Here is a 23,794-nt window from a genome sequence, read left to right as displayed (position 1 = left end):
GAGTGTGAAATATACCAAGCACATCGGGAATGAATGTTTTTCCCCAAAATAACTTGGTTGTACTCTTCAAAAAATGTCAAGAATAAAAAAGAAAGCCTGTGGGATCACTCCAAATCAGGTAACACAAATATCTGCGACTACCAGTCATCCCATATATCCTTAATGGTTAATGGTAATATTACCTAGCATATTACGAAATCCTACTCCAGACCTAACACCCCAAGAATACCCTGGTATGGGGGCTTCCTTGCCGTAGAGCGCCAAAATACTGTCTCTGGTTACAGGAATGTTCCGGTGACATTTGGCGTTGACAGCTAATGGACATCCAAAAGGAAATAGGCAAAATGTGACCACACAGCCCCGGAGACCCGCCGACAGCCACGCGCTCCGGGGAGGGGTACGGAAACCTCCGCTCTCCGTCGAGGCTTGCTTTGCGCTAAGCGGGGTCCAGTTCGCCTGGGGCCGCCGGCCTAGGGCCACGAAGTTCCCATGGACCCAGGAGACGCGGGACTGGTTCCGACTACCACGCGAAGAAAGCGAGTGACCTCGACCATCCGGAGCGAAAGTGTCCACGATTCACAGAGCGTCTGGACCCTCCAGATTTCTCCAAAACCGCCTGCCAAAGCCAAAGTGCCCGCGACCCCAAGGAACATCTGGACTACACTTCCAAACTTCCGCCGATCGCCCTGGACTCCAGCAGAGCTGGACTACACCTCCCAGAATTCCCCGGGATCCTTGCCTACGTGTACGCGCCTGCGACTCCAGGGAACTGGGCCCTATTTGCTTCCCACAATTCCCTCTCTCATCACACTCAGTTCACAGGTCAGGGGTCCTTTTCCCAGGGTACGTCCATTTCCTGTACCGTACTCCTCTAAAGCAGTGCTTCCAAACCAAGAGTGTGATCATTTACAAAGCACCTAAAGTTTATTTGCTCAATTACAAAATCTGCCATTTATTCAAAAAACCAAAACCAGAGTAAGGTTGGCATTATTGTAATAACATCTGAGGAACTTTGCAGCAGGCTTTTCCTGAGGTAGAGTTGGGAATAGCATTGCAGTAAATGTACTTAACTCAGTACAGTTGGTCTTCCATATCCAAATGTTCCATGTCCATGAATTCAAACAACTGCAGGGGCCGGGGCACATTACATACAGATGCACGCATCTGTACTGAACATGTCGTTAATTCATAAGCAATGGTATAACGATTATTTACATAGCACTTTGTATTCATTAAGTAACTTAGAGTGATATAAAATGTGTGGTGGGTATTGATTATATGCAAATACTGTGCCATTTTATATAAAAAACTTAAACATCAACATTTTGGTACCTGCACAAGGTCCTGTAACCGATCAACCCACGAAAAGATGCATACCAATAGGTGACTGTACTTATTTAGGATACACCCTGTCCACTGGTGCTTGCATCCTCCATTACAAACAAATTTTGTCATTCCCATCACATCCACAAAGCCTAAAAAATCCAATCCTCTCTTTCTCTGCTTCTACTATCTAGAAATTTTCATGGCACAGGATTCTAGGAAGTGAGTAAAGCGGAAGTTGGCTGAGCTCTCCTAATGAGATACATACAGCTGGTTATGAAGATTCACGGGCGTAAAATGAACAGTACAAAGTGACATTGTGGAATACAGGTATTGGAGAGGTGAAAGATTATTGATATGAGATTGCTGAAGGGAATGAGCTGGAAATGCAGGAAGAGGTGATTGGAGATTGTAGTGCTTCATTTCAAATTGCTTCAAAAGAGGCCTGGGGTTGTGGCTAAGTGGTGGATTACTTTCCTGGATGTGTGAGGCACTGGCTTTGAATCTTGGCACCATGTATAAGTAAATGAACAAAATTAAGGTCCATCAACAACTAAAAATATATATATATAATAATTTTTTTAATTGCTATGGAAGAGTCTCCCCCCACTCTTTAGAAGTGTTGGGGGCTTGAACCCAGGGCCTTGTGCATGCAAAACAGGAACTCTTCCACTGAACCACATTCCCAGTCCTGGAACAGACTTTTAAGTGAAATGATAAAGCCTAAGATATTACCATGTGATCTAGTCAGATTTTCTCTGGTGCAACTAAATGACCTGACCAGCACAACTGTAGAGGAGGAAGAGTTTGAGTACTCAGGGTTTCAGAGTTCTCAGTCTACAGAAAGCCGACTCCATTCCTCAGGGCTCCAGGTGTGACAGGAGCAACATGGCAGAAGAGTGTGAGAGGGAAGTGGCTTATAAAGTGATCAGGAAGTAGAGAGACTCCACTGGCGAAATACAAATATATACCCCATAGCCAAGCCCCCAGTGAATCACTTCCTCCAGCCACACCCCATCTGCCTCCAGTTACTACTCAGTTAATCCCACCAGGGGGTTAATTCAATGATTAAGTTAAGGCTATGACACACCCATTTCTCCTCCAAATCTTCTTGGATTGTCTCACATGTGAACTTTTGGGGGACTCCACATCTAACATCATGGGATAGAGTGTTCCTGATATTCCATATAAATGTTAAAGTGGATTTTTCCATTTCCAGTTTGGGAGGTGGGGTCATTGGAGTTTTTATAGGTATTTCATTGAATTGCTAGATTATTTGGGGTGGTATTAACATTTTGGTACCTTTGAGTTTCCCAGTCTGTTAACATCAAATATATTTCCATTGTTTTTGTGTCTTCTTTAATTTGTTTAGTAAGGTTTTATAGTATTTAGTGTACTAAATACCACGCCTGGCCCTAAGTATCCTTTTAAGTTCTATTACATATGGAAAGATTTCCCTTATTATTAATATGGAAAATGTTAACTGCTCCTGTGGGGCAGTACCACTGCTTCTAAGGTGTTGATCTTTTATCCTTCATTGTCCTGATTTCCTATTAGGTTTTTCTTGTGGATTTTATGGAATTTTATTTTTGTTTGGCTTGTTTTTGGGTACTGAGGATTGAACCCAGATTGCTTAACCACTGAGCCATATCCCAGTATTTATTTATTCTTTATTTTGGGACAGGGTCTTGCTAAGTTGCCTAGCATTCTTGCTAAATTGCTGAGACTGGCCTTGAACTTGCAATTCACCTGCCTCAGCTTCCTGACTTCTGGGATTATAGGCATGTACCAGCGCACCCACGGTAGAATGTTTATATATTTACAGCATTTGGAGAAAGCAGAGCAACCTTGTTGTGTTCCATTAGAGGAAAAACTTTCAGTCTCCCACCATTTAATACAACGATAAGCTGCAAGTTTTCCATATGTAGCTTTCATTTATTTGTGCTGGTCTCCTTCTCTTCCTAGTTAATTGAGACTTGTCTTCCTTAACATGAAACAGTGCTGAATTTTGTCAAGTGTGTCTTCTGCACTCACTGAGATCATGCAATTTTTATTTTTCATTCTGTTCATGTAGTCTATACACCACATGTGTATTGGGTTTTGTATGTTGAAAAATGAATCTCTTTACCAGGTATAAATCCGCTTGGTCACTGAGTATAATCCTTTTAATATACTGCTGAATTTGGGTTTCTACTATTTTGCTGTGGTTTTTGCATCAGTATTCATAAGGGATGTGCATCTATAATTTTCTTTTAGTGTCTACAGCTTTGGTATAAAGTAATGCTGATCTCATAGAATGAGAAGGAAGAGTCTTTGCCCATGTGATCTGGGGAGGAGTTTGAGTAGTTTCAGGGTTAAATGTTCCTTAAATGTTGGTAGAATTCAGTACAGAGAACATCTGGTCGTGGATTGGCTTTCTTGTCTTTTGTTTGTGAAGAGTTGTTTTTAACATTTTTTTAGTTGTACACAGACACAATACCTTCATTTTATTTATTTTTAAATAGTGCTGTGGATGGGACCGAGTGCTACCCCTGAACCCCAGTCCGTGAAGTTTTTGAATTACCGATGCAATCTCTTATTAGTAATGACTTAGATTTCCTTTGTTCACGATTCAGTAATGCCAGATTTTGCTCCTAGGAATTTGTCTATTTCATCTAGGTTACGAAAATTGTTGGCACACAACTTTTCATAGTATTTATTATATTTTTTAACATAGTGGTAATTTCCCCATTTTGTTTCTGATTTTGAGTCTTCTCTATTTTCTTATTCAATTTAGCTAAAGGTTTGCCAATTTTATTTTTAATTCTTTTTTATTGTAAACAAATGGGATACATGTTGTTTCTCTGTTTGTACATGGCGTAAAGGCATACCATTTGTATAATCATAAATTTATATAGGCTAATGTTGTTTGATTCATTCTGTTATTTTTTCCCTTCCCCCCACCCCTCCCACCCCTCTTTTCCCTCTATACAGTACTTCCTTCCTCCATACTTGCCCCCCTCCCTAACCCTAACTCTACCCTAACACTCACCCTTCCTTCCCCCCCATTATGTGTCCTCATCCACTTATTAGCGATATCATTCGTCCTTTGGCTTTTTGAGATTGCCTTATCTCACTTAGCATGATATTCTCCAATTTCATCCATTTGCCTGCAAATGCCATAATTTTATCATTCTTTATGGCTGAGTAATATTCCATTGTATATATATATATATATATATATATATATATATATATATATATATATATATATACCACAGTTTCTTTATCCACTCATCAATTGAAGGGCATCTAGGTTGGTTCCACAGTCTGGCTATTGTGAGTTGAGCAGCTATGAACATTGATGTGGCTGTATCTCTGTAGTATGCTGATTTTAAGTCCTTTGGGTATAGGCCAAGGAGTGGGATAGCTGGGTCAAATGGAGGGTCCATTCCAAGTTTTCTAAGGAATCTCCACACTGCTTTCCAGAGTGGCTGCACTAATTTGCAGCCCCACCAGCAGTGTATGAGTGTACCTTTCTCCCCACATCCTCGCCAACACCTGTTGTTGCTCGTATTCTTGATAATCGCCATTCTAATTGGGGTGAGATGGAATCTTAGGGTGGTTTTGATTTGCATTTCTCTTATTACTACAGATGTTGAACATTTTTCCATATGTTTGTTGATTGCTTGTAGATCTTCTGTGAAGTGTCTATTCATTTCCTTAGCCCATTTGTCGACTGGATTATTTGAATTCTTGGAGTAGAGTTTTTTGAGTTCTTCATAGATTCTGGAGATTAGTGCTCTATCTGAAGTATGAGTGGCAAAGATATTCTCCCACTCTGTAGGCTTTTTCTTCGCATTGCTGATAGTTTCCTTTGCTGAGAGAAAGCTTTTTAGTTTGAATCTATCCCAGTTATTGATTCTTGCTTTTATTTCTTGTGCTATGGGACTCCTGTTAAGGAAGTCTGGTCCTAAGCCGACATGTTGAAGATCTGGACCTACTTTTTCTTCTATAATCTGCAGGGTCTCTGGTCTGATTCCGAAGTCCTTGATCCATTTTGAGTTTAGTTTCGTGCATGGTGAGAGATAGGGGTTTAGTTTCATTCTGTTGCATATGGATTTCCAATTCTCCCAGCACCATTTGTTGAAGAGGCTATCTTTTCTCCATTGCATATTTTTGGCCCCTTTGTCTAGTATGAGAAAATTGTATTTATTTGGGTTTGTGTCCATGTCCTCTATTGTGTACCATTGATCTACCTTTCTATTTTGGTACCAATACCATGCTGTTTTTTTACTATTGCTTTGTAGTAGAGTTGAAGATCTGGTATTGCAATACCCCCTGTTTCACTCTTCCTGCTAAGGATTGCTTTAGCTATTCTGGGTTTCTTATTCTTCCAGATGAATTTCATAATTGCTTGCTCTATTTCTGTAAGGTATGTCATTGGGATTTTAATTGGAATTGCATTGAATTTGTATAGCACTTTAGGTAGTATGGTCATTTTGACAATATTAATTCTTCCTATCCAAGAACATGGAAGATCTTTCCATCTTCTAAGGTGTTCTTTAATGTCTTTCTTTAGTGTTGTATAGTTCTCATTGTAGAGGTCTTTCACCTCTTTTGTGAGATTGATTCCCAAGTATTTTATTTTTTTTGAGGTTATTGTGAATGGGGTAGTTTTCCTAATTTCTCTTTCTGAAGATTCATCACTTATGTATAAAAATGTGTTGGATTTATGAGCATTGATCTTGTAACCTGCTACTTTACTGAATTCACTTATGAGTTCTAAGAGTTTTCTGGTGGAATTTCCAGGTTCCTCTAAATATATAATCATGTCATGTATAGATTTTCAAAATAGCTTCTAAATATGTTTCGTATTTCGATCGTGTCTGTTGTGATATTTCCTTGTTCATTCCGAATTTTAGTGATTTGGGTTTTCTCTCGTCTTCTCTTTGTTAGTGTGGCTAAAGGTTTATCAATTTTGTTTATTTTTTCAAAGAACCAACTATTTATTTTGTCAATTTTTTGTATTGTTTCTTTTGTTTCAATTTCATTGATTTCAGCTCTGAGTTTAACTATTTCCTGTCTTCTACTACTTTTGGTGCTGGTCTGTTCTTCTTTTTCTAGGGCTTTGAGCTGTAGTGTTAGGTCGTTTATTTGTTGAGTTTTACTTCTTTTATTAAATGCGCTCCATGAAATAAATTTCCCTCTAAGTACTGCTTTCATAGTGTCCCAGAGATTTTGATATGATGTTTCTTGGTTCTCATTTACCTCTAAGAAGTTTTTAATTTCCTTCCTAATATCTTCTGTTATCCATTCATCATATAATAGCATATTTTTTAATCTCCAGATGTTGGAATAGTTTCTGTGTTTTACTCTTTCATTTATTTCTAACTTCAAACCATTATGATCTGATACAATACATGGTAGTGTCTCTATCTTCTTGTATTTGCTAACATTAGCTTTGTGGCATAATATATGGTCTATTTTAGAGAAGGATCCATGTGCTGCTGAGAAGAAAGTGTATTTGCTCTTGGTTGGATGGTATATTCTATAAATGTCCATTAAGTCTAAATTATTGATTGTGTTATTGAGATTTATGGTTTCTTTGTTCAATTTTTCTCTGGAAGATCTGTCCAGTGGTGAGAGAGGTGTGTTAAAATCACCTAGTATTATTGTGTTATGGTCTATTTGGTTTCTGAAATTGAGAAGGATTTGTTTGACATACATGGATGAGCCACTGTTTGGGGCATAGATGTTTATCATTGTTATATCTTGCTGATTTATGCTTCCCTTAAGCAGTATGAAATGACCTTCTTTATCCCTTCTGACTAACTTTGGCTTGAAGTCCACATTATCTGAAATGAGGATGGATACTTCAGCTTTTTTGCTGAGTCCATGTGCATGGTATGTTTTTCCCCATCCTTTCACCTTTAGTCTATGGGTATCTTTTTCTATGAGGTGAGTCTCTTGTAGGCAACATATTGTTGGATCTTTCTTTTTAATCCAATCTGCCAGTCTATGTCTTTTGATTGATGAATTCAGGCCATTAACATTCAGGGTTATTATTGAGATATGATTTGGTTTCCCAGTCATTTGGTTCATTTTTAAAATTTTATTTATTTATTTGTTTGACACAACTTGTTTCCTCCTTTATTTGACAATTCCTTTAGGATAATTCCTCCCTTTGCTGATTTGCTTCTTTGTTTTTCATCTCATCCTCATGGAATATTTTGCTGAGAATGTTCTGTAATGCTGGCTTTCTTTTTGTAAATTCTTTTAGCTTTTGTTTATCATGGAAGGATTTTATTTCATCGTCAAATTTGAAGGTAAGTTTTGCTGGGTATAAGATTCTTGGTTGGCATCCATTTTCTTTCAGGGCTTGAAAAATGTTGTTCCAGGCCCTTCTAGCTTTTAGGGTCTGGATTGAAAAATCTGCTGATATCCGTATTGGTTTCCCCCTAAATGTAATTTGGTTCTTTTCTCTCACAGCCTTTAAAATTCTGTCTTTATTTTGTATGTTAGGTATTTTCATTATAATGTGCCTTGGTGTGGGTCTGTTGTAATTTTGTGTATTTGGAGTCCTATAAGCCTCTTGAACTTGATTTTCCATTTCATTCTGCAGATTTGGGAAATTGTCTGATATTATTTCATTGAATAGATTGTTCATTCTTTTGGTTTGTTTCTCTAGGCCTTCCTCAATCCCAATAATTCTTAAATTTGGCCTTTTCATGATATCCCATAGTTCTTGTAGATTCTGTTCATGATTTCTTACCATCTTCTCTGTTTGTTCAACTTTGTTTTCAAGGTTAAATATTTTGTCTTCAATATCTGAGGTTCTGTCTTCCAGGTGTTCTATCCTACTGGATATGCTTTCTATGGAATTCTTAATTTGGTTTATTGTTTCCTTCATGTCAAGAATTTCTGTTTGGTTTTTTTTCAATATCTCTAACTCTTTATTGAAATGATCTTTTGCTTCCTGTATTTGCTCTTTTAACTGTCGATTGGTGCAATCATTCAACGCCTGCATTTGCTCTTTCATCTCATCATTCAGTGCCTGCATTTGCTCTTTCATCTCATCGTTTGCTTCCCTGATCATTTTAATTAAGTACATTCTGAACTCCTTTTCTGTCATTTCTTCTGCCATGCTGTCATTAGGTTTTATTGATGTAACATCTAGATTTGTTTGCAGCATTTTCTTTCCTTGTTTTCTCATATTGTTCAGGTATCCGTGGACCGCTGAGATATTGCAGATTTCCTCTATTGACTTACAATGTCCTTGAAGATTTCTATATATATCCCCTCTTAGCCTTCAGTAGGCTGAAATCTTGGAGGAAGTTGATAATGCGGTGCTCCACAAGGAAGCTGCCTCTCTAGGAGTGGTGGCCTTCAGATGGGGTATATTCCCTGTTAGTGGGCAGAGGTGCCTCCACTTGTTAACCAATGGTCATTCAAAGGGGAACTAGACTGCGGGCTGAGGCTAGGCCTATTTGGGCCTGTGTCTCTGGTTTTACCGTCCTTGTGGGGAAACCTCACCTGGCAGGGAAGACTCACCCAGTGGGGAGGTCTCGCTGGTCAGTTCCCTCCTAGAGGTTCCCCTCAATTTACAGCTACTGCCTGGGCTGGGCTGCCTTCCTCTGCAATGTTCCCAGGGTCCCGGCCCTACCTCCTGGGCCTGGGAGCCTCACCCTTCGCAGATGAATCTCCTTAGGCTGCCCCTCCTCAGAGGATCTGCCCGCAGCCCTGGAACCTTCGCTCCACCCCTAAGCGTGTCTCTGTGGGGCTCTTCCACCAAGAAGCCTCTTAGATCGTGGGACCCTGCTCTGCACCTAATCGCCTGGCTATGCGGCCCCTCCTCTGAGCAGCCACCTGGGGCCCTGTACAATCGCTCTGAGTCCCAGAGACCCACCACACGCCTCTTCCTCCAGACAGCTGCCCAGTATTCCGGTGCAGTCACTAGGAATCCAAGCAACTCACTGAGTGCCTCCTCCTCCCACCAACCACCCGTAGCCCCGGGCAATCAATCACTCCGAGTCGAAGTGACCCTCCCCGTTCCTCTTCCTCCTCCAGGCAGCCCCCCTGTGTTCAGGAGGGGTCGCTTTAAGTCCAAACCACTCACCAATCGCCTTCTCCTCTGAGTAGCCGCCTGGAGCTCTAATGCAGTCACTGCAAGTCCAAAAGACCCGCCACGCTCCTCCTCCTCTTCCTCCTACTCCTCCGGGCAGGCCCCGGTGTTCAGAAGTGGTCTGAGTCCAAACAGCTCGCCACGCGGCTCCTCCTCAGGCAACTGCCTGTAGCTCTGGTATAGCCACTCCAAATCCAAGCGGCCGCGCTCCTCCTCCTCCTCGTTCTTAAGGCAGGCCCCAGGGTTCAGAAGCAGTCGCTCTAAGTCCAAACAGCTCGCTGCACAGCATCTCCTCTGGCAACTGCCTGTAGCTCTGGTATAGTCACTCCGAATCCAAGCGGCCACGCTCCTCCTCCTCCTCCTCAGGGCAGGGCCCGGTGTTCTGAGTCCACACAGCTCTCCTCGCCGCTCCTCCCCTGGGCAGCCACCGGAGCCCCAGTGGTTGCTCCGAGTCCCAGCGCTGTGCTGAGCGGCCTCCTCTCCGATGCTCCCAGTTGTCCGAGTTCACTGCTCCAGCGGGGGGAGGGGCGTCTCGCCGGCAGCTCTGCTTCACAAAGTTCCCTGCGTTCCGGGACTACCGTCCCATCCGGGACGCCTCCCCAATGGGAGAGACTCTCCCGGTTGCTTTGAGTTGGTCCCAAGTCTCTCAATATCTCCTCTTTTGAATCCTGAGTCCTGGAGCAACATGAAATGCAGCTACCCTCTAGGCCACCATCTTGAAAAACCCTGCCAATTTGATTGATCTTTTAGAATAACCAGCTCTTAGTTTATTTTTTATTTATTTATTTATTTATTTTTTTACTATTTTTATTTATCATTACTCTCATCTCTAGTACTTTTGGGTTTCAGTTCAGTTTCTTCTTAGTCTATCCTCAAGAATGTTCTCTGTGCAACTGAGAAAGTGTATGTCCTGTCAGGTGGAGAGTTCTCTATGTGCCTATTGAGTTCAACTGATATATACTGTTCTTCAAGTTCTTTCCTTATTGATCTGGGTTGGCTAGTCTATCTATTTGAAAGTGGAATATTGAAATTCCCTGTTACTCTTTAAAAATTTTAGTTGTAGATGGACACAATACCTTTATTTATTTTTATGTGGTGCTGAGGATTAAACCCAGTGCCTCACACATGCTAAGCAAGCACTCTATCACTGAGCCACAACTCCAGCCCCGAAATTCCCTATTATTATAGAACTGTCTGCCTGACCCTTCAGTTCTGTATTTGCTTTACTTATTTTACGGCTCTGGAGCTCATTTTTATATGTACTTGGTAAAATTGCCTTTTAGCAAAAATGTAATATCCTTTTTCCAATAAAGTAAATGGGGCTCTTAAATTTTCTAAGATCAGCTGGAAATGGTGGTGCACATTTGTAATCTCCAGAGACTCAGGAGGCTGAAGCAGGAGGCTTGCAAGTTGAAGGGCAGCCTTAGCAACTTGGTAAGACCCTATCTCAATATAAAAAAATAAGAGTTGGGGATTTAGCAGTGATAGAACACTCCTAAACTTAGTCCCCAGTACAAATAAGTAAATAAATCAAATTTTAAGATAAGAAATCCAATTCCAGAACAGAGAAAACTGAGAAAACATTCCTAATATTCTGCTCCTCTAGAATCACTACTGGAAAAAAAATCATTTTTGATCAGGGTTTGACCAAGGAACAGTTGCAGTAGAAAATAAACATTTATTGAAACCATTGTGTGTGTGTGTGTGTGTGTGTGTGTGTGGTTTTGTTTTGCTTTTGTAGCGCTGGGATCCAACCTAGGGCCTTGTGCATACTAGGCAAGTGTTCTACACCCCTAACTCCAAGAAATTCTCTTATGCAACTGTGGAACTGGCTAAGTAATTGCAAAATGTGTGTGGTAGTACATCAGGAAGGCTACCTTAGAACTCTAACCCATGAGACAGGTGGTATTACTTTTTCTTTTGTGAAGTTTCAGGTCTACTCTTAAGAATGTTCATCTGGTCAGGCTCACCAAGTTATGCAGGACATAACAAGAGTTTACCTCCCCTCCCCCACATCCTTGCCAGCACATTTATGATTTGCACTCATGTGACTGCCATTCTAACCGAAGTGAGATGCAATCCCAATGTAGTTTTGATTAACGTATTCTTGAATTCTAGGCATGAATTTTTTTTTCATATATTTATTGGTCATTTGGATTTCTTCTTTTGAGAAGCATCCATTTAGTTCTTTGGATATTTATTAATAGGCCTTTTTTTGTGGTAACATTTTTGCATTTTTTGTCTCGATATTAATCCCCTAAGGAGTAGCTGAAAAAGATGTCCTCCCATTCTGTAGCTCGAGCTTCACACTCTGAACTGTTTCCTTCGCTGTGAAGCTACTTTTAATTTGATTCTGTACCACATACTTAGTTTTATTTCTTGAGCTTTAGGGGATCTTGGTAAGGAAGTTGGTGCCTGTGCCTACATTGGAGTGTTGAGCCTATGTTTTCTTCTAGGAATTGCAAAGTTTCTAGTCTAATGCTTAGGTGGTTGATCCATTTTGAATTAACTTTTGTCAAGAGGAGATGGGGATCTAATTTCATTCTTCTACATTATGGTTATCCAGTTTTCCCAGTACCATTTGTTTAAAAGGCTATCTTTTCTCCAACATATGTTTTTAGCATCTTTTTAAGTATCAGATTCTTACACATGGGATTGTTTGTCTTCTATTCTATACCATTGGGGTTGGTTTGTTTGCTTATTTTGGTCTGTTGCAATGCCAGTATCATGCTGGTTTTGCTACTATAGCTGTGTGAGGGTACTGTAATGCCTCCAGGGTCTCTCTTCTTGCTCAGTATTGCTTTAGGTATTCTGAGTCTTATTCTTCCATATCAATTTTAGGACTTTTTTTTTTCTACTTAGGTGAAAAATGTCATTGGTATTTCGATGGGGATTGCACTGAATCTGTAAAATGCTTTGGTAAGATAGCCATTTTGACAATATTAATTCTGCCTATCCAAGATCTTTGAAGGTTTTAATTTTTTTCTTCAGTGTTTCATACTTTTCACTGTAGAGGACTTTCACCTCCTTGGTTAGATTTATTTCCAAGTAGCGGTTGCAGGTGTTTTAATGTAGAATACTTAATACTCAATTGATTACGAACTTAACAATACAAAATACCTTCAAATGAATACTGTATTAGTGTTTCATTAAATAAATGGGGACTATAGGGAGATCCACGATGGCGGACTAGAGGGAGGCTGCATTCTTTGTAGCTCTGTAACTCCGGTTTCAAGCAGAGGATATGTTTCTCGGTGAGGCAGTTTTTGCTACTTATCGATCCCCTGGTGTTTACCCCATTTGTCTGCTGTGATGACCTGCATCTGCCAGCATATCGACGCCTTTTTTGAGTGCAGACTGCTCACTATCAGGCGACTATCATCCGCCATTTGCCTGCCTCTCGCCTGTCCATCGCCTGCCTTACACCTATCCATCACCCAACGCACAAGGTTCACCTCCCGATCATCCGACAACAGTCAGCAAACTGACCGCACACCACCAGTGGAGCACCAGCTGCATGCTGTTGCCTGGAAGTTCACTGTTACAGTACCTGCAGGTTTGATTACACGTGGCTGCCGCCATTTTGAGACAACAGCCAGGCGCCGTGAGACCCCTGGCCGGACTAACTGAGCCTAGTCTCCAGGATCCCTCAGCCCAACCGATCACTCCCTGCCCCTGGGTCCCTCACATCAACTGACTGCTCCCTGCCGCCAGGACCCCCAGACCAACTGACTGCGCCCCATCACTGGGACCCCAGACTGACTGATTGCACCCGGCCTCCAGGATGCCACAACCACAACAAACACACCGGACCTCCAGGACCCCTGCCAGACCAACCGCATCCCATCTCCAGGACCTCCAGCTGACCACGTCCACCCCTGAGCTGGAGCTCCCCATTTGCCAACACATTTAGAAGCCAGAGCGGCCTTGCATAATCCTGGAAGCTGGAGTTCCGATCTTTGGGTGGGGCAAATCCCATCCTGCGATGCCTGCTGGGGGCTTGAAGCTCATTGTCAGGTACCTCTCATGCATCAGGCTACTGAACACTGGGTGGTTTTATTAGTATGTGAATGTTATACAGTAGATTTTTTTTCCTCGTTTTTAAAAAATTTAAGTTTTTATTTCTTTACTTTTCTTGCTCTCTTTTCCTTTTGTTTACCTGTTCCCTCAGAGTCTCTTTCTCCCTTTTTTGCATGCTAACATCCGATTTCTTTTGATTATACTCTCACCCTTTCTATTTTCTAGAACTTCTGTATATTCTTTTCTTATCCCATTAAACAGCCACATTCTGCATCCCTCTTCATCCTCTTTGTCTTCCAATAGAAACTGCAGACCTTATTGCAAACCTGTTTGTTTTACCGAAGATAATATTTGAACTCATTTTGTTTACTATGACAATTTTGTTATTGTCCCCATAGGGGCTATTTGGTCTAGGACTGCATAGTGTCTGATTTGGGCACTGCTAATATTGATCTCCCTTAAAGAAAGGGTTTTGGAAACCTATAGGGCCACTATAAGCCTATAGGGGGAAATCTGCAATACCCCAGATCTGCATTGTTAGAGGGGAAGATACACGAACAATATGAAAAAACAAGGGAAGAAAATGATCCAAACAAATCTAGATTCTATATTAAGAGAATCCAAGGACAGATGTTAGAAGAAATGTCAGAAAAGGACTTCAGATTATACATGACTAAGATGATTCACAAAGCAAAGGATGAGATAAGAGAGCAAATGCAGGCAATGAATGATAATACCAATAAGCTGAAAGAGCAAGTACAGGAAGCAAAAGATCATTTCAACAAAGAGATAGAGATTCTCAAAAAAACCAAACAGAAATCCTTGAAATGAAGGAGACAATAAACCAAACAAAAAACTCAATGGAAAGCATCACCAAAAGACTAGACCACTTGGAAGACTTCTAGAACCTCAATGAAAACAATGAAAACAAAATATTTAATCTTGAAAACAAAGTTGCCCAAACAGAAAAGATAGTAAGAAATCATGAACAGAATCTCCAAGAACTATGGGACATCATGAAAAGACCAAATTTAAGAATTATTGGGATTGAGGAAGGCACAGAGATACAAACCAAAGGAATGAACAACCTATTCAATGAAATAATATCAGAAAATTTCCCAAACCTGAAGAATGAAATGGAAAATCAGATACAAGAGGCTTACAGAACACCAAATGCACAAAATCACAACAGATCTACACCAAGGCACATTATAATGAAAATGCGTAACATTCAAAATAAAGATAGGATTTTGAAGGCCACAAGAGAAAAGCATCAGATTACATATAGGGGGAGACCAATACAGGTAACAGCCGACTTCTCAACCCAGACTCTAAAAGCTAGAAGGGCCTGGACCAACATATTTCAAGCTCTGAAAGAACATGGTTGCCAACCAAGAATCCTATACCCAGCAAAACTAACCTTCAGATTTGAAGATGAAATAAAATCCTTCCATGATAAACAAAAGTTAAAAGAATTTACAAGTAGAAAGCCTGCACTACAGAATGTTCTCAACAAAATAGTACATGAGGAGGAAATGAAAAACAACAATGTAGGTCAGCAAAGGGAGGAACTACCTTAGAGAAAAACGACTCAAAGGAGAAACCAAGCCAACTTAAAAACCAAAAATAAGCCAAATAACTGGGAATACAAATCATATGTCAATAATAACCCTGAACGTTAATGGCCTAAACTCATCAATCAAAAGACATAGACTGGCAGAATGGATTAAAAAGAAAGACCCAACAATATGCGCCTGCAAGAGACTCATCTCGTAGAAAAAGACATCCACAGACTAAAGGTGAAAGGATGGGAAAAAACCTTCCATGTACATGGACTCAGTAAAAAAGCGGGGGTTTCCATCCTTATATCAGATAAAGTGGACTTCAAGCCAAAGTTAGTCAGAAGGGATAAAAAAGGACATTTCATGCTGCTTAAGGAAACCATAAATCAGGAAGACATAACAATAGTAAATATTTATGCCCCAAACAATGCTGCATCCCTGTACATCAAACAAATCCTTCTCAATTTTAAGAATCACATAGACCACAACACAATAATTCTGGGCGACTTTAACGCACCTCTATCACCACTAGATAGATCGTCCAAACAAAATCCAACCAAAGAAACCACAGAACTCAATAACACAATCAATAACCTAGACTTAAATAGACATATATAGAATATTCCATCCATCAACGATCGGATTCACTTTCTTCTCAGCAGCACATGGAACCTTCCCGAAAATACACCATATGTTATGCCACAAAGCAGCCCTTAGGAAATGCAAAAGAATAGAGATACTGCCTTGTGTTCAATCAGATCAAAATAGACTAAGAGTAGAAATCAATGACAAAATAAAAACAGAAATTACTCCAACACCTGGAGACTAAATAATATGCTATTGAATGAAACATGGATAACAAAAAACATCAAGGAGGAGATAAAAAAATTCTTAGAGGTCAATGAGAACGACGATACAACATATAAAAATCTCTGGGATGCTATGAAAGCGGTATTAAGAGGAAAATTCATTTCATGGAGCTCATTCCAGAAAAGAATGAAAAGTCAACAACTAAATGACCTAACATTACAGCTCAAAGCCCTAGAAAAAGAAGAACAGAATAACAGCAAAAGTAGTAGAAGTCAGGAAATAATTAAAATCAGAGCTGAAATCAATGAAATTGAAACAAAAGAAACTATTCAAAAAATTTACAAAACAAAAAGTTGGTTCTTTGAGAAAGTAAACAATATAGACAAACCCTTAGCCACACTAACAAAGAGAAGGAGAGAGAAGACTCAAATTAGTAAAATACATGATGCAAAAGGAAATATCATGACAGACACCACTGAGATACAGAACATAATGAGAAGCTACTTTGAAAATCTGTATTCCAACAAAATAGAAACTACCGAAGACATTGACAAATTTCTAGAGACATATGTTCCTCCCAAACTGAACCAGGAGGACATACACAATTTAAACAGATCAATATCAAGCAATGAAATAGAAGAAGCTATTAAAAACCTACCATCCAAGAAAAGCCCAGGACCAGACGGATTCTCAGCCGAGTTCTACAAGACCTTCAAAGAAGAACTCATTCCAATACTTCTCAAAGTATTCCAGGAAATAGGAGGGTATCCCACCGAACTCATTCTATGAAGCTAATATCACCCTCATACCCAAACCAGGCAAAGACACATCAAGGAAAGAAAATTTTAGACCAATATCCTTGATGAATATAGATGCAAAGATCCTTAACAAAATATTGGCAAACCGTATCCAAAAACATATTAAGAAAATTGTGCACCACGATCAAGTGGGGTTCATCCCTGGAATGCAAGGATGGTTCAACATCCGTAAATCAATAAACGTAATCCATCATATCAATAGACTTAAGGACAAGAATCATATGGTTATTTCAATTGACACAGAAAGCGCATTCGACAAAATACAACACCCCTTCATGCTCAAAACACTAGAAAAAATAGGGATAGTAGGAACATGCCTGAACATTGTATAGGCTATTTATGCTAAGCCCCTGGCCACCATCATTCTTAATGGTGAAAAACTGAAACCATTCCATTTAAAAATAGGAACAAGACAGGGATGTCCTCTTTCACCACTTCTATTCAACATTGTCCTCGAAACTCTAGCCAGAGCAATTAGGCAGACTAAAGAAATTAAAGGAATATAAATAGGAAAAGAGGAACTTAAGCTGTCACTATTTGCGGATGACATGATTCTATATTTAGAGGATCCAGAAACCTCCTCCAGAAAACTTCTAGACCTCATCAATGAATTCAGCAAAATAGCAGGCTATAAAATCAACACGCATAACTCTAAAGCATTTTTATACGCAAGCGATGAAACAGCTGAAAGGGAAATGAGGAAAACAACCCCATTTGCAATAGCCTCAAAAAAAAATAAAATACTTGGGAATCAATCTAACCAAAGAGGTAAAAGATCTCTACAATGAAAACTACAAAACATTGAAGAAAGAAATTGAGGAAGACCTTAGAAGATGGAAAGATCTCCCATGTTCTTGGATAGGCAGAATTAATATTGTCAAAATGGCCATACTACCAAAAGTGCTATACAGATTCAATGCAATTCCAATTAAAATCCCAATGATGTACCTCACAGAAATAGAGCAAGCAATCATGAAATTCATCTGGAAGAATAAGAAACCCAGAATAGCTAAAGCAATCCTTAGCAGGAAGAATGAAACAGAGGGTATCGCAATACCAGATCTTCAACTCTACTACAAAGCAATAGTAACAAAAACAGCATGGTATTGGCACCAAAATAGACAGGTAGATCAATGGTACAGAATAGAGGACACAGACACAAACCCAAATAAATACAATTTTCTCATACTAGACAAAGGCGCCGAAAATATGCAATGAGAAAAGATAGCCTGTTCAACAAAAGGTGCTGGGAAAACTGGAAATCCATATGCAACAGAATGAAACTAAACCCCTATCTCTCACCCTGCACAAAACTCAACTCACAATGGATCAAGCACCTTGAAATCAGACCAGAGACCCTGCATCTTATAGAAGAAAAAGCAAGTCCAAATCTTCATCTTGTTGGCTTAGGTTCAGACTTCCTTAACAGGACTCCCATAGCACAATAAATAAAAGCAAGAATCAATAACTGGGATAGATTCAAACTAAAAAGTTTTCTCTCAGCAAAGGAAACTATCAGCAATGCGAAGAGAGAGCCTACAGAGTGGGAGAATATCTTTGCCACTCATACTTCAGATAGAGCACTAATTTCCAGAATATATAAAGAACTCAAAAAACTCTACACCAAGAATACAAATAACCCAATCCAACAAATGGGCTAAGGATATGAAGAAATGCTTCACAGAAGAAGATCTACAAGCAATCAACAAACATATGAAAAAATGTTCAACATCTTTAGTAGAGAAATGCAAATCAAAACTACACTAAGATTCCATCTCACCCGAATTAGAATAGCGATTATCAAGAATATAAGCAACAATAGGTGTTGGAGAGGATGTGGGGAAAAAGGTACACTCATACATTGCTGGTGGGGCTGCAAATTAGTGCAGCCACTCTGGAAAACAGTGTGGAGATTCCTTAGAAAACTTGGAATGGACCTACCATTTGACCCAGCTATCCCACTCCTCGGCCTATACCCAAAGGACTTAAAATCAGCATACTACAGAGATACAGCCACATCAATGTTCATAGCTGCTCAACTCACAATAGCCAGACTGTGGAACCAACCTAGATGCCCTTCAATTGATGAGTGGATAAAGAAACTGTGGTATATATATACCATGGAATATTACTCAGCTATAAAGAATAATAAAATCATGGCATTTGCAGGCAAATGGATGAAATTGGAGAATATCATGCTAAGTGAGATAAGCAAATCTCAAAAATCCAAAAGGTGAATGATCTCACTGATAAGCGGATGATGACACATAATGGGGGGGTTGTAGGGGGGCAAGAATGGAGGAAGGAGGGACTGTATAGAGGGAAAAGAGAGGTGGGAGGGGTGGGGGGGAGGAAAAAAATAACGGAATGAATCAAACATCATTACTCTATGTAAATGTATGAATATGCAAATGGTATGCTATTACTCCATGTACCAACAGAAACAACATGTATCCCATTTGTTTACAATAAAAATAAATTTAAAAAAAATTAAAAAATAAATGGGGACTATAGACACTGGAGCACATAAATTTGTCATCACACAGATCATCAATACAAAACTGTTTAGTGGAAAAATAATATTCAGTACATCAGAATACTATGGAGGCATTAGAAAAGAGGCTGTAAATATATTTATTGAAAAATACATTTAACAATAGTTTCAATTAGCATAATAATCTACATAGAAACTAGTATGCATAGTATGTTTCTAGTCTCCCAAAATTCTATATAACTATTTCCTATGAGCATAGGTACACTAAAGCAGTCTTACCCATATATTCACAGTAGTGAATTTCTACTTCCTTCCACTTTCTTCCTAAGATTTTTCTCTATCAATGTATGTATTTTCTTTTACAATATATATGTGCTTAGTTGTAAATGGACACAATATCTTTATTTTATTTATTTATTTTTATATTGTGCTGAGTATCAAACCCAGTGTTTCATATGTGCTAGGTAAATGCTCTACCACTGAGCTACAACCCCAGCCCAATGTATTTTCAACGTGCGGAGACATTATTAATTGAAAGAATGTGAAAGTACTTTTTACTATGATCAGCAAAAACGAACGCAGCTCTCTAGTAAGTTCGTGTCCAGTCAGGATGACAAATCAAACCCAAAGGAATTAAATATTTGTATTGAATATGCAACAAATATCAAGTCTCTAGATGATTAAAACAGAGGTTCAGAGATGAAAATTATTTTAGAATCAATTCAGTGTGTTGGGGGTGGAGGTAGACAGACACTGTGGTATCAGCACAAGAGAAAGGATGATTAGCACAAGAGAAAGGATGATCATCTGTAATAATCCCCACCAGTTACCATGTAGCCAAGTTCAAAATCAAGATAAGGAAGTCACCTAGGTCTACAATAGAAAAGGGAAGTCAAGCCCATGGTTAAAATAGGACAGGAAATGGGTCCCACAAAGGTCAGAAACTGGGTACAATATTCAGTGTGGGTATCATGGCTTCACATATGGTGGGAGACAGCAGTATGAACAAAAAACAGAAACTAGGGCTGGGGATATAGCTTAGTTGGTAGAGTGCTTGCCTCACAACCACAAGGCCCTGGGTTCAATCCTCAGCACCGCCAAAAAAAAAAAAGAAAACACACAAACCAGTTGGTCCCAGATGTTAATGCCATTTCTAATTCAATGATGCAGGGCAACACAGGGAGATAAATGTAGGCCCTAGCAGAGGTCTTTTCAGTTATATCAGACAAATATTTCCAGTTTAATCTGCTGAGTTTTCTATCACAAATTAACTTGTAGATGAACAATTCTGGGATATGGAGGCAGCTGGAAAATCACATGCACGGAAGAGACTTAGCATAGCAGGCCTAAGACTGCTAAACAGAAAAAGGCCTAGTTGCCAGCTTGGTTTTCAGCTGGTTTCAGGAAGATGGGACTTTGGAGGGTTCCCTCCATTACATTAACTGGTAGGAGTGGTTCACTGAGCCAGAAAGCGTAGTGTGATTTATCCTGGACACCTTCTCATAGCTGGACCTTGGTACAAGATAGGCAGATGGCACCCGCACGATCGGTCCCAATGAGAACCTTAGGTGCTGATCACTAAGGGGCTTCCTCTGCAATAGTTTACATGTATTGTCACAATTAAATGCTGGAAGGACTTCAACAGTTCTATTCCTTAATTCTGAACTTCTGCCACTTGATATTATAGAGCAACCTTATTGGTAAAATGATTAATCTTATTTTTCAAATTCCACTGTACATAATTTTGTTTTGGTAAAACTGATGTTCATTGAGAAATTAAAAATAATTTATGGAATTATAAAATTTTAAAATGCCAGCAAATACTCATTGCCAGAGAAAATCAATGACTATTCCTTTACCAATAAATTATGTATATGCAAACATTTTTTATAAATATTTCTAATTTGAAAATACTATAGAGGATACAATCATTTTACAAAGCCTGTTATATTCTTCTTACTGTATGTCAGTATCAGCATTTTATTGGCCTCATTTGATTATAAGATAAATACAACTCTACAAATTTGTATTGTTTAATACTTATTCTGTTTATAAAAATGGACTTAACACCAGGTGTGGTGGTATATTACTATAATCCCAGTGACTCAGGAGGCTGAGGCTGAGGCTGAGATCACAAGTTCAAAGCCAGCCTCAGTAACTCAGCAAGGACCTAAGCAACTTAGTGAGACTCTGTCTCAAAATAAAAAGGGTTGGGGATGTGACTCAGTGGTTAAGCACCCTGGGTTCAATCCCCATTACCAAAAAGTGAAAAATAAAAATAAAAATGAAGTTACAAGCCAGGTTCAGTGGGATACACCTCTAATACCAGCTATTCAGAAGGCTCAGGCAGGAGAATCAGAAGTTGGAGTTCAGCCTAAGTGGTGTCTTAGCTCTTAAAAAGGGATGGGGGGCTCAGTTGGTAAGAGTGTTTGCCTCACATGCAAAAGACCCTGGGTTCACTCCCCAGCCCCACAAAAAAAAAAAAAAAAAAAAAAAGATAGGGGATGTAGCTCAGTGGTAGAGTGCCACTGGGTTCAATTCCTAGTACTTGGGGGAAAAAAGGGGGTGACATCATCAATACAGTGTTCTACCTTTTGGTATTTTAACTTTATAATCATAACCTCCCATTCTTTGACTTCTGATTATACTTTCTGACACATACTGCTTTCCAAAAGACATGCTTTAATGCCAGCAACAAAGCCCACATTCATTTTAATCCTGCCCCAATAATGAATAGATTTGATGAAATTACCAAATTCCATTTTTGAAGTATTTATTTCATAAAGCTTGAGAAAGAATACGGGGTAGGGAGTTTGACAAATGTCCTTCCAATTTTGCATAGTTCTCACCTGAGAAGTTGGATTAAAACAAAAAAATGTACAGCAACTAAAAGACAATCACATCAAACCCTACCTGGAAGTGCAGAGAATTAAAAGTCATGACCAATTCAGGATTAAGTAACTACATCAGACACTTTCAAAGTGTTACTGTAATTCTTTTATTAGCACTGTTGAAAATTTTAATTGTGAATATGCAGTGTATGCTATTGCAGTTAACAAAGCCTCAATCTTAGTATGAGAAAAGTTCAAAATTCACAGATTGGGGAGAGGCCAGGGGTCAAGTGTAATAAGTTAACATTCAAAATAGTGGTCTGGTCTGGATTGCAGCACTGAGTGCACTCTGCATTTTAATTCATGTTTGTTCCCCAAGTCATTTTCTGCAAGTTTCCTCTTCTTAATACTTCTGAATAGAACCCTTACTTCACCACTTACAAGGGTGCTCTGCTATATGGTCCTGAGACCACTGGGACTTATTAAACTATGGTGAAACCTTCCTCAATGAATGTTTTCCCTTGTAAACTTCCTAGGATGACATTTTTCACCAACATGGATTCTGTGAACAATTATAAGGTAGGAATTTCAACTGAGTGTTCCCCACACATCCACCTCTCTAAAGTTTCTAATAAGACTAGGTGTGAGGTTTTATTAAAGACTAAAGACTAGGTGTGAGGTTGCTTTCCTGGCTGCTCTATGGCATGAAAAAGAAAGAGTGCAGTTTCTCAGCAAGGTGGGTAAACAAAAATATTTTAAAAATGGGGATTTTATTGGAATTTAAAACTGGACATTCAAAGCAGATCAAGGAGTTAGGAGGTTGGATATAAAAAGGAAAAAACCCCCAGCAGCACAGCCACTGCCAGGGATGTGCTGTCAGTATTAGCCAGAGCAGTCCCTCCACAAGCAAAGTGGAGAGATAAGGGAATTAAAGGAATCCACATTTTTAGGAGGCCTGAGGGGTGTCTGGGTACTGAGGGTTTAGCGATCACAAACATTGCCGACTACACTGAAAATGTGCTGCACAATATCCTTGTGCAGGAAAGAAGCCACCATTTCTCCAGGCGGTGTGTAAAGGATAAAGGAAGGAACTATTCTGTAGCAGCAGCACGGGGACTGGCAGCTGAAGGAGCCAATTCTTTGAAAATCTCAGTTTCCCCTAAAATACAGGCACAGTATACAGCACAAAGCACAACATAGAGGGTGCTTACGTGGTCAGTAGAAAATCAAACATGGAGAGAGTACACAGGGGACAACTGGTCGTGGAAATCCACCTGGCTTTACCCCTCCATTTCCAATCCAGTTGCCAGCTGGAAAAGGTGTGTCTAGCCAGGAACTCGGAAAGGCGGGGATAAGAGAGATTGATTTTGGAGATTGAACCCAAGACACTAAACATGGGGTCCACAGGTGACACAGAGGGTAAGAACTGACTCCTCAATGCTAGTGGAACCCAGTAATTGCTGGTCCACGCTGGGGACCAGCGTGGACCAGCAATTACTGGGCCCAGGAGGTGTGCTGGTTTAAAACCTCCAGACCAACTGGCATCCAGTAAAGAGGCTGGAGCCCACCTAAGCCTAACCCTTGCCTCCAGGAATTCTGTCTACAGAATTACTTGTCACTCCAGCAATCTGGAAGGTGAAGCATCACACTCCAGATGACCCCACTGAAAACTGCTGGGAAGAGCAGCTGAGAATCTCTTGAACTCCAATGGAAAGAATTCTCTAACTTTTCCTCAAGACTTTTTTCTTTGCTCTCTTTGTGACCATAATGGTACATGGACATTTGTATATACTCCTGTTTTTTTGTTTTTTTCTCTTCTCACTTCTTGCATT

At 39.7% G+C, this 23,794-nt stretch overlaps 1 protein-coding gene across 3 annotated transcripts in view; it reads right to left on the bottom strand.

Annotated features, from left to right (window-relative positions):
• LOC306648708 (zinc finger protein 223-like) overlaps positions 1-23,794 on the bottom strand; it is a 42,947-nt gene that overhangs the window by 5,428 nt on the left and 13,725 nt on the right. The gene's annotated exons all lie outside the window — the stretch shown is intronic.

The sequence above is a fragment of the Sciurus vulgaris genome (assembly GCF_902686455.1).
Source record: "Sciurus vulgaris genome assembly, chromosome: 17".
Classification (NCBI taxonomy): domain Eukaryota; kingdom Metazoa; phylum Chordata; class Mammalia; order Rodentia; family Sciuridae; genus Sciurus; species Sciurus vulgaris.
Note: the sequence above shows the minus strand (reverse complement) of the source record. Positions and strands in the feature narration are given on the sequence as shown.